Source organism: Cetorhinus maximus, unplaced genomic scaffold (genome assembly GCF_964194155.1).
Source record: "Cetorhinus maximus unplaced genomic scaffold, sCetMax3.hap1.1 HAP1_SCAFFOLD_1141, whole genome shotgun sequence".
Taxonomy (NCBI): Eukaryota; Metazoa; Chordata; class Chondrichthyes; order Lamniformes; family Cetorhinidae; genus Cetorhinus; species Cetorhinus maximus.
In genome coordinates, this window is record NW_027597083.1 from 79,824 (window position 1) to 92,565 (window position 12,742).

The 12,742-nt window shown below is 42.2% G+C and overlaps 1 pseudogene across 1 annotated transcript; it reads left to right on the plus strand.

The window, feature by feature from the left end:
* The first annotated feature begins 9,536 nt into the window (after nucleotides 1-9,536).
* LOC144675756 (dispanin subfamily A member 2b-like) lies at nucleotides 9,537-12,434 on the plus strand (annotated as a pseudogene). Its single transcript, XR_013575148.1, has 2 exons — nucleotides 9,537-9,724; nucleotides 12,033-12,434. The product of XR_013575148.1 is annotated as a dispanin subfamily A member 2b-like (transcript).
* The last annotated feature ends 308 nt before the right edge of the window (nucleotides 12,435-12,742 follow it).

A 12,742-nucleotide genomic window follows, 5' to 3' on the forward strand; every position in this document is an offset into this window, starting at 1 on the left:
CCAGCATATAAGGTAGAAAGGCAGAGAAAGAAAGGGAAAGAAGTTACAAACTGCAAGTTACTTTAAAAAAATCATAGCGTATTGGCAGTAATCCATGTAAATCGAGTCCAGTAAGCCAAATGCCAATGAAAGTTCTTTCAGATGGCTTTGTCTGGCAGAGTTCCTGGTCTTGTTCCTGGGAGCTCGGTTGAGGCAGTTGAAGATGCAGCAAAGTATTCTTGTATTCTGGGAATTAGTTCACTTTGTAGGATTCTTTCTGGAGTCAGACTTTGAGAGAGATGGAGGTCAGAGGCAGACTGTTTTCTCTTCTGAGGTTAAACAGCAACTGAAGACAGAATCCAAAAGCTGTGGAATTAAAGCAATTCAAGTAGCTCAAGTCTCACTCATGTGATAGGGTGTGTTCAGGTCGAGCCATTTGGCTAATGAAGGACTTTAAGGACCCCCATTAAAATCCATTGCATTTTGAACAGATAGCTGTGGAACCATTAGCACAACGTTAGAGATGGGGAGTTCCAGTAGCTCTTCCTTTGTCCAGAGCTGGCTTTTGCAGACATTTCGTCTACTTGTGTAGTCCTTTATGTTTACTTGGCTGGAATGTTCGTACAATGCAAGGGATCTCACATTCCAGGTGGATGATGAGTTAGCCTTTGTCCAATGGAACTGCTCAGAAACTTCCAGAAATACTGTCATGTGGTCAACTGTGTGTGGCCTTTGTATCCTTGCAGCACTATTGTCTTTTTTAAAACAGAATTTAAACAAGAGAATATGGAAGAGAAACACATTTTCTTCATGCCTTCTTGGCATGACAAAAGTAACAGAATTAAGAAAGAAACAAGAAGCAAGAAACAAAAACGGAATCATAAAATATCACAAAGCAAACGGGAGGGTGAATGATATGATCAAAAATTGTTGATCTCAGTGTTGAGTCCAGAAGACTTTGAAGTGGCGATTTGAAAGCTGAGGTGCTGTCCCTCAAGTTTGTATTGAGTTTCATTGGATCATTGCAGCAGACCAAGGACAGATAGTTCAGAGTGGGAGCAAGATGGAGAATTAAAATGACAGGCAACTGGAAGCTCAGGGTCAGGCTTGCAGACTGAACAGAGGTGGTCTGCAAAGTGGTCACCATTATGCGTTTGCTCTCCCCAATATAGAGGACACCCCGTGGTTAGCAGCAAATATAGTAGACAATACAGTGGAATGAATAGAAAGAAGTCAAACAAATCACTGTTTCACATTGGACTGTTTGGGGACACAGTCAGGTTAATCAAAGTTGGTTTTGTAGGAGTTGCTTGTGGAGCTTGCTTCAGGAAAGTAAATAGCATGTGTTCAATGCTGCTTCCATTCAACCCAGAGGATGCGGCAAAGGCATTGCTGATGAAATTCTTTTGCACTCTTATGTGTCACTAATACACAGTCCAAGTCTGACTGCAGGACAAGAGTGTGGTGATGATAACTGCTCTCTCCACTAGGAGTTTTGTTGACTTGCAGAGGTCTTAGTAGTTTCTGGGAGGCTGTGCTGGTGCAGCTGATCCAGTGTTAGTTCTCCACATCAAAGGTGGCCTTTTGAGAAAGATGGTTGCCAAGGTATGGAAAGTGCTCAGCATATTCTAGAGTAATATTCCAGTGAGACTCATATGTTAATGTGGATCGAGGATTGGCTAACTAATAGGAGACAAAGAGTCAGCATAAATGGGTCACTTGTTGGCAAATAGAAACTAGTGGAGTGCCACAGGGATCAGTGCTAGGGTCTCAGCTATTTACAATCTATTTTCATGGCTTGGATGAAGGACTGAGTGTACAGTAGCCAAATTTTCCGAGAGAAAAAGATGGTAGGAAAGCTAAAAGGGATTGAATGCTAAAATTGGAGTGAATAGCTTAGGAATGCTAAAAAGCTGGGTGTTTTCCCAGCAAACAGAGCAAGCTGAGAGCAACTGAGGTAACTGAGTGAAGATTTGGAGTTTGGTGAGAGGGAGCGTTTAAGTGTTAATTTTATTCTTAAATTTTGCTCTTAAAATCTAATCTAGTCTGTAATTAGCTGTAACTGGAAATCACTGTGCACTTAGCACACAGGCTAAGTTCTTTCTTTCTTGCAGTTTAGACAGGGTAAACTCACTCTCAGCTGTAGGAGCTGAGTAGTTAATTTGCTAACTGGTTGAACCTGGTTACTGTAGCCCCAGTTCAGTTTACTGTAATTTCAAGGCTCTCCAGTGAAGCCTTGGCAAATGGAGTGCAGCTGAGGTAACTGACTGAAGCTTTGGAGTTTGGTGAGAGGAGGAGTTTGGTGAAGGGGGAAGGAGGTCTTTGTTCCCTTTTTCTATCTTTCCCACCCTGTAAGGATTGGTTCTTGCTCTACTACAGAAAAAGGAGCTAACTGTTTGGTGAGTATCTAGTAAGTGGGTAAATTCTATTCTATCCCTAAGGTTTAAAATAGTACACAAGTTGGTGATAAAGTTAATAGTATATATAAAAAAGTGATTAATATAATTAAGTAATTATTTAAAAAAACATTAAGGATCGCAGGACAGGTGAGGTGTCAAGACTGCAGCATGTGGGAGCTCCCGGATAACATTGTGATCCAGGGCAAACACGTCTGCAGTAAGTGTTTGCAGCTTGAGGAACTTCAGCTCAGAGTCATTGAGCTGGGGGCTGAGCTGCAGACTCTGCGGTACACCAGGGAGGGGAAAAGTTACCTCGAGGCTTTGTACCAGGAGGCAGTCACGCCACTTAGGGTAAGGTCTTCTGATTTGGTCAGGTACAGGAGGGTGTGACTGTGAGTGAAGCAGGTAAGGGGACCCAGAGGGCAGGAGGAGTGCAAGAGTGTAGTCTCTGCAATTGTCCAATAGGTTTGAGGTTCTCTCAGCTTGTTTGGATGAGAGTGGGGGCTGCAGGGTGGATGAGCAAACTGGCCATGGCACTGTGGTAGAGGAAGCCATTCAAGTGGGAGGTGCATAAAGGAATGTGGTGGTAGTAGGGGACAGTATACTAAGAGGCATTGACACTATTCTCTGTAGCAAAGAGAGGGAGTCTGTACAGCTGTGTTGTCTGCTTGGTGCCAGGGTTTGGGACATCTGCTCAGGACTAGAGAGGAATTTGCAGTGGGAGGGGGAGGATCCAGCTATCGTGGTCCATGTAGATACCAACAACATAAGTAGAACTAGAAAAGAGGTTCTGCATAGAAAGTATGAGGAACTAGGCACTAAATTGAAAAGCAGAACCTTAAAGATTGTAATCTCTGGATTATTACCTGAGCTGTGTGCAAATTGGCATAGGGTACATAAAATTAGAGAGATAAATACGTGGTTCAAAGACTGGTGTGGGAGAAGTGGGTTCCAGTTTGTGGGGCACTGGCACCAGTACTGGGGAAAGTGGGGGCTGTACCATTGGGCTGGGGCCAGTCTTCTTGCGAAGCACGTAACTATGGAAGTAGAGAGGGTTTTAAACTAAATAGCGGGGGCAAGGGATCAAGTGTGGAAAGATGTGGTATATCAAACAGTAGAGGCAAGGTAAGAGAGGAAAATAGTAATATAGGAAATGAGGGTTTAAGAATGGCAGGAAGGGACAGAGAGAAAAAACCCAAGAATATACAAAGAATCAAGGCTGGATGTTACAAAGATAACAAAAAGACAAAACTAAAGGCTCTGTATCTGAATGTGCAGAGTATTCATAACAAAGTAAACAAATTGATTGCGCACATTGAGGTAAATAAATATGATCTTATTGCCTTTACAGAGATTTGGCTGTAAGATGACAAGAATTGGGTCCTGAATATTGAGGGGGTATATGACCTTCAAGAAGAATAGGAAGGCAGGTAAAGATGGAGGGGTAGCACTGTTAATCAAGGGTGGCATTTGTGCAATAGTTAGAGATGACCTTGGTTCAGGAGATCAGGATGTAGAAGCGGTTTGGGTGGAGATGAGGCACAGTAGGGGAAAAAAGTCACTAGCGGGACTGGTCTACAGGCCTCCTAACAGTAACCACAATGCAGAACAAAGTACACAAGGAGAAATATTGGGTGCTTGTGATAAAGGAAGGCAATAATCATGGGTGACTTTAATCTACATATAAACTGGAAAAATCAGATTGTCAGTAGTAACATGCATGAGGAGTTCATAGAATGCTTGCGAGTTAGTTTCTTACAGCAGCACATTCTGGATCCAACCAAGAGCAAGTTATATTAGATTTGGCATTGCGTAATCTGACAGGACTAATTAATGACCTTAGAGTAAAGGCATCCTAGATAGCAGCAACCACAATATGATTGAATTTTAAATCCAGTTTGAAAGGGAGAAGAGTGGATCTAAGACTAATATTTTAAACTTAAATGAGGGCAACTATGTGGGGATGAAAGCTGAGGCTAGCTGAAGTGAAATGGAATACTAGGCTAGGGGATAGATCAATAGAGAAACAGTAGCAGACACTTAAGGGGATATTTCAGAATACTCAGAATAAATATATTCCTACTATCAAGAAAAATTCTAAAGGGAGGACCCACCATCTGTGGTTAACCAAAGAAGTTAGGGAAAGCATCAAGCTTAGGTAGAAAACATAGAACTGCACAAAGGTGAGGACCAGGTCAGATGTTTGGTCAGAATATAAAGAATGGCAGAGAATGACTAAAAGGTTAATCAGGATAAAGAAATTAGAGTATGCGAGGAAGCTAGCTAGAAATGTAAAAACTGGATAGCAAGTGTTTCTACACATATTTAAACAGTAAAAGAGCAGGTAAAGTGAGTGTTGGGGAGTTAATAGTAGATAATAAGGAAATGGTGGGTGAAATGAACAAATATTTTGCTTTTGTCTTCACTATAGAGGATACAAAAAAAATTCCAGTGATAGCTGTAAATCAGGAGGCAGAAGGGAGAGAGGAACTTGGTGAAATTGCAATCACTATGAAAGTGGTACTGAGCAAATTGATGGAACTGCGGGCTGACAAGTCTCCGGGTCTGGATGCACTTCGTGCTAGGGTCTTAAAAGAGGTGGCTAATGAGGAAGTAGATGCGTTGATGTTAACTTTTCAAAATTTACTAGATTCTAGAAATGTTCCATCAGACTGGAAAGTAGCAAATATAACCCTTCTATTCAAGAAGGGACAGAGGCTGAAAAACAGGAAATCATAGGCCAGTTAGCTTGACATCTGTCATGGGGAAGGTGTTAGAGTCAGTCATTAAAGAGGTTATAACTGGGCACTTAGAAAAGCTCAAGGTAATTTTAAAGAGTCAGCATGGTTTTATGAAAGGGAAATCATGATTAACCAATTTATTAGAGTTCTTTGAAGGAGTAACATGTGTGGTGGATAGAAGGGAGCCTGTAGATGTACTGTACTTGGATTTTGAGAGAGTATTTGATAAGGTGCCACATCAAAGGTTATTGTGGAAAATAAAAGCTCATGGTGTAGGAGGTAACATTTTAGCCTGGATAGAAGATTGGATGGTTGTCAGGAAACAGAGAGTATGCGAAATGGGTTTTTGGCTGATTGGCTGGATGTGACGAGTGGATTCCCACAGGGGTCTGTTCTGGGGCCTCAATTTTTTACAATTTACATCAATGACTTAGATGAGGGGAGCGAAGGCATGGTAGCTAAATTTGCAAATGACACAAAGATAGGTAGAAAAGTATGTCGTGAAGAAGACATAAGGGGCAGAATTTTGCCATCGGTGAGCAGGGGGTGGGGCCCACTTGCCGACATGTAAAATGACGCGGGATGATGTTGGGCGGAACCCCGGACGTCACCCCGCCTGATTTAAATTTTCAGGAAGGCAGGGGCGCAGCAAAATCAGCTGTGCGCCCGCCAACCTGTCAATGGCCAATTGAGGCCATTGACAGGATCATTTAACCAATTAAAGGACCTGTCCGTCCAACCTTAAGGTTGACAGGCAGGCCAGGAGCCGCAGCGGCAAATAGAAAAAACATGAAACCTCATCCAGCGGCGGGATGAGGTTTCATGCAGGGTTTTAAAAATTGTAATAAAGTTATTCTGTAAATTATGAACATGTGCCAACTCATGGACATTGTCACATGAGGGGACATGTAAGGGATTTTTCTTTTCTCAATTTTTAATAGTTTTAAAAGTGTCAGCAATCTCCCTGAGGCAGCATTTAGCCTCAGGGAGATGTGCGTTCTTTCGTGTGCATGCGCGAAAGAGCGCACTCTCGCTTTTAGGGATTCCCCCACCCCGCCCGCACAGGAAGCGCATAGCACTTCCTGGCGGACGTCACGCTGCGAGGGCCTTAATTGGCCCGCCCACGTAAAATGGCGGTGCGGCCCGCTTTGCTGGCGGTGATCGGCTCCACGCCCGCCAGCGATTGGGTCGGGCCCGCCTGCCCGACAGACAGAAAATTCTGCCCAAGAAGTTTGCAGACGGACATAGATAAGTTGAGTGAGTGGACAAAAATCTGGCAGATGGAGTATATTGTGGGAAAATGTAAAGTTGTTTATTTTGGCAGGAAGAATAAAAAAGCAGAGTATTACTTAAATGGAGAATGGCTGCAGAATTCTGAGGTGCAAAAGGATCTAAGTGTTCTCATGCATGAGTCATAAAAAGTTAGTATGTAGATACAGCATGTAATCAAAAAGGCTAATGGAATACTATCCTTTAATATGAGAGGAATTGAACATAAAAGTAAGGATGTTATGCTTTAGTTATACAGGGCATTGGTGAGACCACATCCCAAATACTGTGTATAGTTTTGGTCTCCTTATTTAAGGAAGGATGTAAATGTGTTGGAGGCGGTTCAGAGGAGGTTTAGTAGATTGATACCTGGAATGAACGGGTTGTCCTATGAGGAAAGGTTGGACAGACTGGGCTTGTTTCCACTGGTTTAGAAGATTGAAGGGTGATTTGATTGAAATGCATAAGATCCTGAATGGCCTTGACAAGGTGGATGTGGAAAGGATGTTTCCTCTTGTAGATGAGTCCAGAACTAGGGGGCACTGTTTTAAAATTAGGAGTTGCCCTTATAGGACAGAGATGAGGAGAATTTTTTCTCTCAGAGGATTGTGCGACCTTGGAATTCTCTATCTCAGAAGACAGTGGAGGCGGGGTCACTGAATATTTTTAAGGCAGAGGTAGGTAGATTCTTGTTAGGCAAGGGTATCAAAGGTTATTGCGGATAGATGGGAATGTGGAACTCGAAACACAAACAGATCACCCATGATCTTATTGAACGGAGGAGTAGGCTCGAGGGACCTACTTCTGCTCCTATTTTGTTTGTTCATTTGTTCCCAACAGTGGGCTGTTTTTGGTTGGTCAGTTGAAAAGGAATTCTGGAAAGCTACAACATGAGGACTGTAGTGACACGAGAGAGAGAGGGTTCATAGGAATGTGCCTTGCCGATAATTGCATCTGTGAAACTTGGAAATGAAAGCTGTTGTGGGATAGGAGTCCTGACCTACTCTATGTGAACAAAGAACAGCATATTGTGGAGCTGTGTAGCTATGCAGTGCCACATTTGTTCAGGGAGTGATGTGAGTGCTTGAGGTTGTGTATCTTTGTTGTTTCAACAATTTAAAATCAAATTTACCTTTTTAACTTGAATTATAATTTGCCTGTTAATTCATGTTTCATTTTCTTTTGCTCTGATTTGTGTTGAAGTAATAACTACAAAAAGTGGAATCTTGTTGATAATTTCTTCATTTGGGGGTCATTCAATAAATTTGGTTATTTTGGAAACCCACATCCTGTGAATGAATAAAAAAAGTTCAATAAAAAAATTGTAACCAGAGGCTAAGTGAATGGGCAAAAAATTGGCAGATGGAGTATAATGCAGGAAAAGGTGAAGTTGTCCCATTTGGTGGGATGAATAGAAAAGCGGAGTATTATTTAAATGGAAAGATACAGCAGAATGCTGCAGTCCGGGGGAATCAGGGTGTCTTCCTACATAAGTCAAAAAAAGTTAGCGTGCAGGTACAGCAAGAGGTAAGGAAGGGAAATGGAATGCTAGCCTTTATTGTAAGGGGGATGGAGTCCAAAAGTAGGGAAGTCTTGCTACAATTGTACAGTACATCAGTGAGACCACACCTAGAATACTGCATACTGTTTTAGCCTCCTTATTCAGGGTGCAACATATTTATATTGGGGGCAGTTCAGAGAAGGTTCACTAGGTTAATTCCTAGGATGAAGGGGTTGCCTTATGAGGAAAGATTGAGCAGGTTGGGCCTATAGTCCTTGATGCTTAGAAAAATGAAAGGTGATATTATTGAAACATATAATATTCTGAGGGGGCTTGACAGAATAAATGCTGAGAGCATGTTTCTTCTTGTGGGGAAATCTAGATCTAGGGGGCGGAGTTTCAGAATAATGGGTCTCCCATTTAAGATGGAGATGAGGGGGAGTTTTTTTTTGCTCAGAGGGTGATTAATCTTTCAAATTCTCTTCTCTAGAGTACAGTGGAGAGTGGTTAATTGCATATATACCAAGGCGGAGTTAGACAGATTTTTGATATACAAAGGAGTCAAGGGCTATGGTGGGGGTGGCGGCAGGTAGGTCAGTTAAGGTCACGATCAGATCAGGCATAAACTCATTGAATGGTAGAGCAGGCTTGAGGGGCCAAATGTCCTACACATGCTTATATTTCAGACGGAACATGAGGAAAACTCGTACGTGGCGAGTAGTTATGATCGGGAATGAATTGCCTGAGAATGTGGTGGAACAGATTCACTCATGGCTTTCAACAGAGAGTTGGATAATTAGCTAACAGAAGAAAAATGCAGGACTATGGGGAAAGTGCTGGGGAGTGGGACCAGCTGAGTTGTTGGGGAGACAGTAGCATAGTAGTAATGTCACTGAACTAGTAATCTAGAGGCCTAGACTAATACTTTGGGGATATGGGCTCAGATATCACCATAATGGAATTTAAATTCAATTAATGAAATCTGAAATCAAAAGCTAGTCTTAGTAATAGTGACCATGAAACCATTGCCAATTAACTCCAGACCCATACCAATGTGGTTGACTCATAACTGCCCTCTGCCACTCAGTTTAAGGGCAATTAGGGATGGGCAACCTTGCCAGTGGAGCCCACACCCCATGATAGAATAAAAAAAGTTGCAGAGAGATGGCACAGACATGAGGTGCTGAATGGTCTCCTGTGCTGTCCTAACTATCAGATGATTCTATGTTGTCAAGACCCATAGACTTTGTTGCAACCAATCCGTTCAACTGTTTCTTTATATCATGTGGAGTGAATGGAATTGGCGGACAACTGGCATCCTTGATGATGAGACCTCAGGAGGAGGTCGTGATGCATCAGACACATAAAACTTCTGACTATGACTGCAAAGACTTCAGCCTTCTCCTTTGTCTCCAGAAATAACACACACTCAATCCAGTATCTGTCTCTGGGAGAATTTCCTGTCTCTGGGTCTATTACCTGTCCCTGGGAGAATTACCTGTCCCTGGGAGAATTACCTGTCCCTGGCTCTCTGGGGGGATTACAGACTCTATCAGTTGGGCTGTTGGAGGTGGTTCCAGTCTCTCGCTCCGCCCCGCTCTATAAATTGCGGAGTCCAGAGCGGTTCACAGTCAGTTTGCTCTCACTGAGACTGGGTCTGAGATGGAGTACAGAGCCGACCAAGTGCCCATGAATCCTTGCACTTACCCGTACCAGGGACCAAAGCAGGACGGCCAGTCGGCCCGGACCGCGGCCACCTGCTCTGGTCCATCTTCAACTTCTTCCACCTGAATTTCTGCTGCCTCGGATTCGTGGCGCTGGTCTTCTCGGTCAAAGTGAGTGCGGGGCTTGGGGGCAAAGACCCAGGGAGGGGTTCAGAGACGCCAGGAAGTGCCAGGGAGGGGCAACAGAGACCCTCGGGGATAGGGAACAGATATGACGAGGAGGGTAACAGAACACTGCGATGGGGTCGCAGATCCTTGAGGGGGACAGAGGGGGTTTGGCAAATCGTTGAAATGCACAGAGCTGTGATATCCCGGGTCTAATGTTCTGTGTTTAATGATTGGAAAATCTCGCTGGGAAATCTCTGCGTCTGGTCAATAATTTGTGTCTCTTTCTTAATCAGGAAACTGTTACAGGCTGAACACATGTAATCTACAAAGTGTTACAGACTGAGTATCATAGAAACTTACAGCACAGAAATAGACTGTTTGGCCCGTCGAGTCTGTGCTGGCTCTTTGAAAGAGCAGTCATACTTAGTCCCCCACTTCTGCTTTACTGTCGGTAACTCTGTAATTTCCTCATTCTCAAGTTCCTGACCCAAATTATTCATGGAATCAGCTTCCAGCAGCTTTTCAGGTCGAATGTTCCAGATCGCAACAATTGAGTGAAAACATTTCTCCTCATCTCCCCTCAATGTTTCTTCAATGATTTTAAATCTCTGACCTCTCACCAAAGGGAATAGTTTTTTTCTCTATCGAGTTAACAAAACCATTCATCTTGAAAACCTTTATTCAGTCATTTCTTAAATGTCTCTGCTCCAAGGAGAACAGTCCTAACTTTTCCAAATTCTCCTCATAACTGAAATCCCTGATAACATCCTTGATCAACCTTCTCTGTTACTTCATCAAATAACCCAATCAAATTAGACAGGATTTGTCTTTAACACTCCAATCTGGCTTTCCTTTATTGACCCAGGTCTGTTTACATCTGTAAGCAACAAAGTGTTACAGATTAAGTATGTGTAATCTACAAACTGATGGCAATTGAAAATATGAAAAGGGTTTGATAGGTTAGACATGGAAAAGATGTTTCCACTTGTGGGTGAGACTAAAACTAGCAAACATCAATATAAGATAGTAAAGAGAGAGAGACTTGTATTTCTAGATTGCTTTTCATAGCCACTGGATATCTCCATGAGCTTTACAACCAATTAAGTCCAGTCACTATGGTAATGTTCTCAAGAGTTCTAAATTAGGGATGGGCAATTAATGCTGGCCTAGCCGGTGATGCCCATATCTCATCAATGAATAAAAAATATAAGAAAACAAGAAATTTGGGAGAAAATCTTTGACCCAGAGAGTGGTGAGAAGTGAAACTCTCAACCGCTTCCATGAGATAAGCACATTTAGGATAAAAGTGTAATACTGTGGATACTGGAAATCTGAAATAATAAGAGAAAGTTCTGGAAAAACAATTGAGAGAGAAACAGAGTTAATGTTTCAAGTCCAAGATGACTCTTCTTTGGTCACTTTTTGAAGAAGAATCATTTTGGACTTGAAACGTTAACTCTGTTTCTCTCTCCACAGATGCTGCCAGACCTGCCGAGATTTTCCATCACTTTGTTTTTATAAGCACATTAAGGAGGAAGGAATAGAAGAATATGCTGATAGGGTGAGATATAGAGGGTGTGCAGAAGCTTGTGTGGTGCATTCAAGTTAGCACAAAACATTTTGGGCCAAATGCTCTGTTGCTGGGCTGTTAATTCTATGTTGTCAGTGTGGATGAAATTGGGTTCCAGTACTGGAGTTGGGCTTGAACCTATCTCCTGTGAGAGCTCCCAGTATATCAAGCTGAGACTTACACACTATTCATTTTAGTTTGAGCTACATGACATGACATCATCCACTGGCACAGCCCAGTCCAGCTGACCTACTCTCAGGGCGGACAACTTCTCACATTCTAGTGACAAAAACAATACAGCAGCATTTCTCCTGTACACTTCTAGATTGTTTTTGAAGTACAATTTTAAGCATGAGAAAGCAAATCAGTTGCTCACTTCAATGTCACTAAAATAAGAGTTATTGTAAATAACCGGTTATTTGCACTGCTTTGACTTTGTCTTTGGATGTAAATCATGGGCAATTAACTGTTCTCCTTTAACTCATTGAGCAATATTATTGAGTGTGACAAAATCCACTGGCATTTGTTACTGGAAATTATTATGTGCAATATTGAAGCATTTTTTAACAAGACTAAACTGGAGAACACAGTGCTAACTCGAACAGTGTAAATGCCCTTTTACTACAAGCACCTTGCACTGCCCTTTTCAGTTAGAAAACTTCAAGCACTGAATTATATTGTCCAGCTAGCATTGAGATTTTCAAGTCTGGTTCAATGCATTCACACTTGTTTTCCTTTTAGTCTAGAGATCGGAAAGTTGTGGGAGAAGCAGAAGGAGCTCGGTAATATGCGTCTACAGCCCGAGCACTCAACATTACAACCACAACGCTGAGTATCCTGGTCTTCGTAATCTTTTTCGCATTGCTATTCGCTGGCATTATTAGCCTGGGGAGCATTAATCAAGATGGACATTCCGATAGAGCTGGGAAATGAAGCAGAAGTGGCAGCACCTCATTTTCCACAGTGGAAGCTGTTTTGTGACCGAACTCTTTTCATGCTCTCCCTTTATATTATTGCTTCCATAATAATGTCTATGTAGTGGCATGTTTAAAGTAATCACCTTGCAGCAGTACAGATTTCTTTTCTATAAAATGTAGCCGAGGTTTGGCTTTGATTGTATTAATAAAGCGATTGATGACAGGTTTGGGGACTCATCGAATTTAAAAACATGCTTCCTGTGCACAGTTGTAAACTCTTCCTCTTGATCATTTAAAAAAATCCTCACATTGTAACCACATTACATCGAATGTGTTTGTGAGTAAGTCCTTGGTGAAGTGCTGTTATTCCATGACAGTGATGTACTTTGTTCTGGGAAAGAGCAAATGGGAAATGTTTTATGATTCAGATGTTGCTAATTAAACTTGGAGTTGCCTTGATATGTACCAGGGGTAAGGGGTTAGTGCTTTGAATTGGTCTGCTCAATAAATCTATTAGCTTAGTGTAGAGATGAG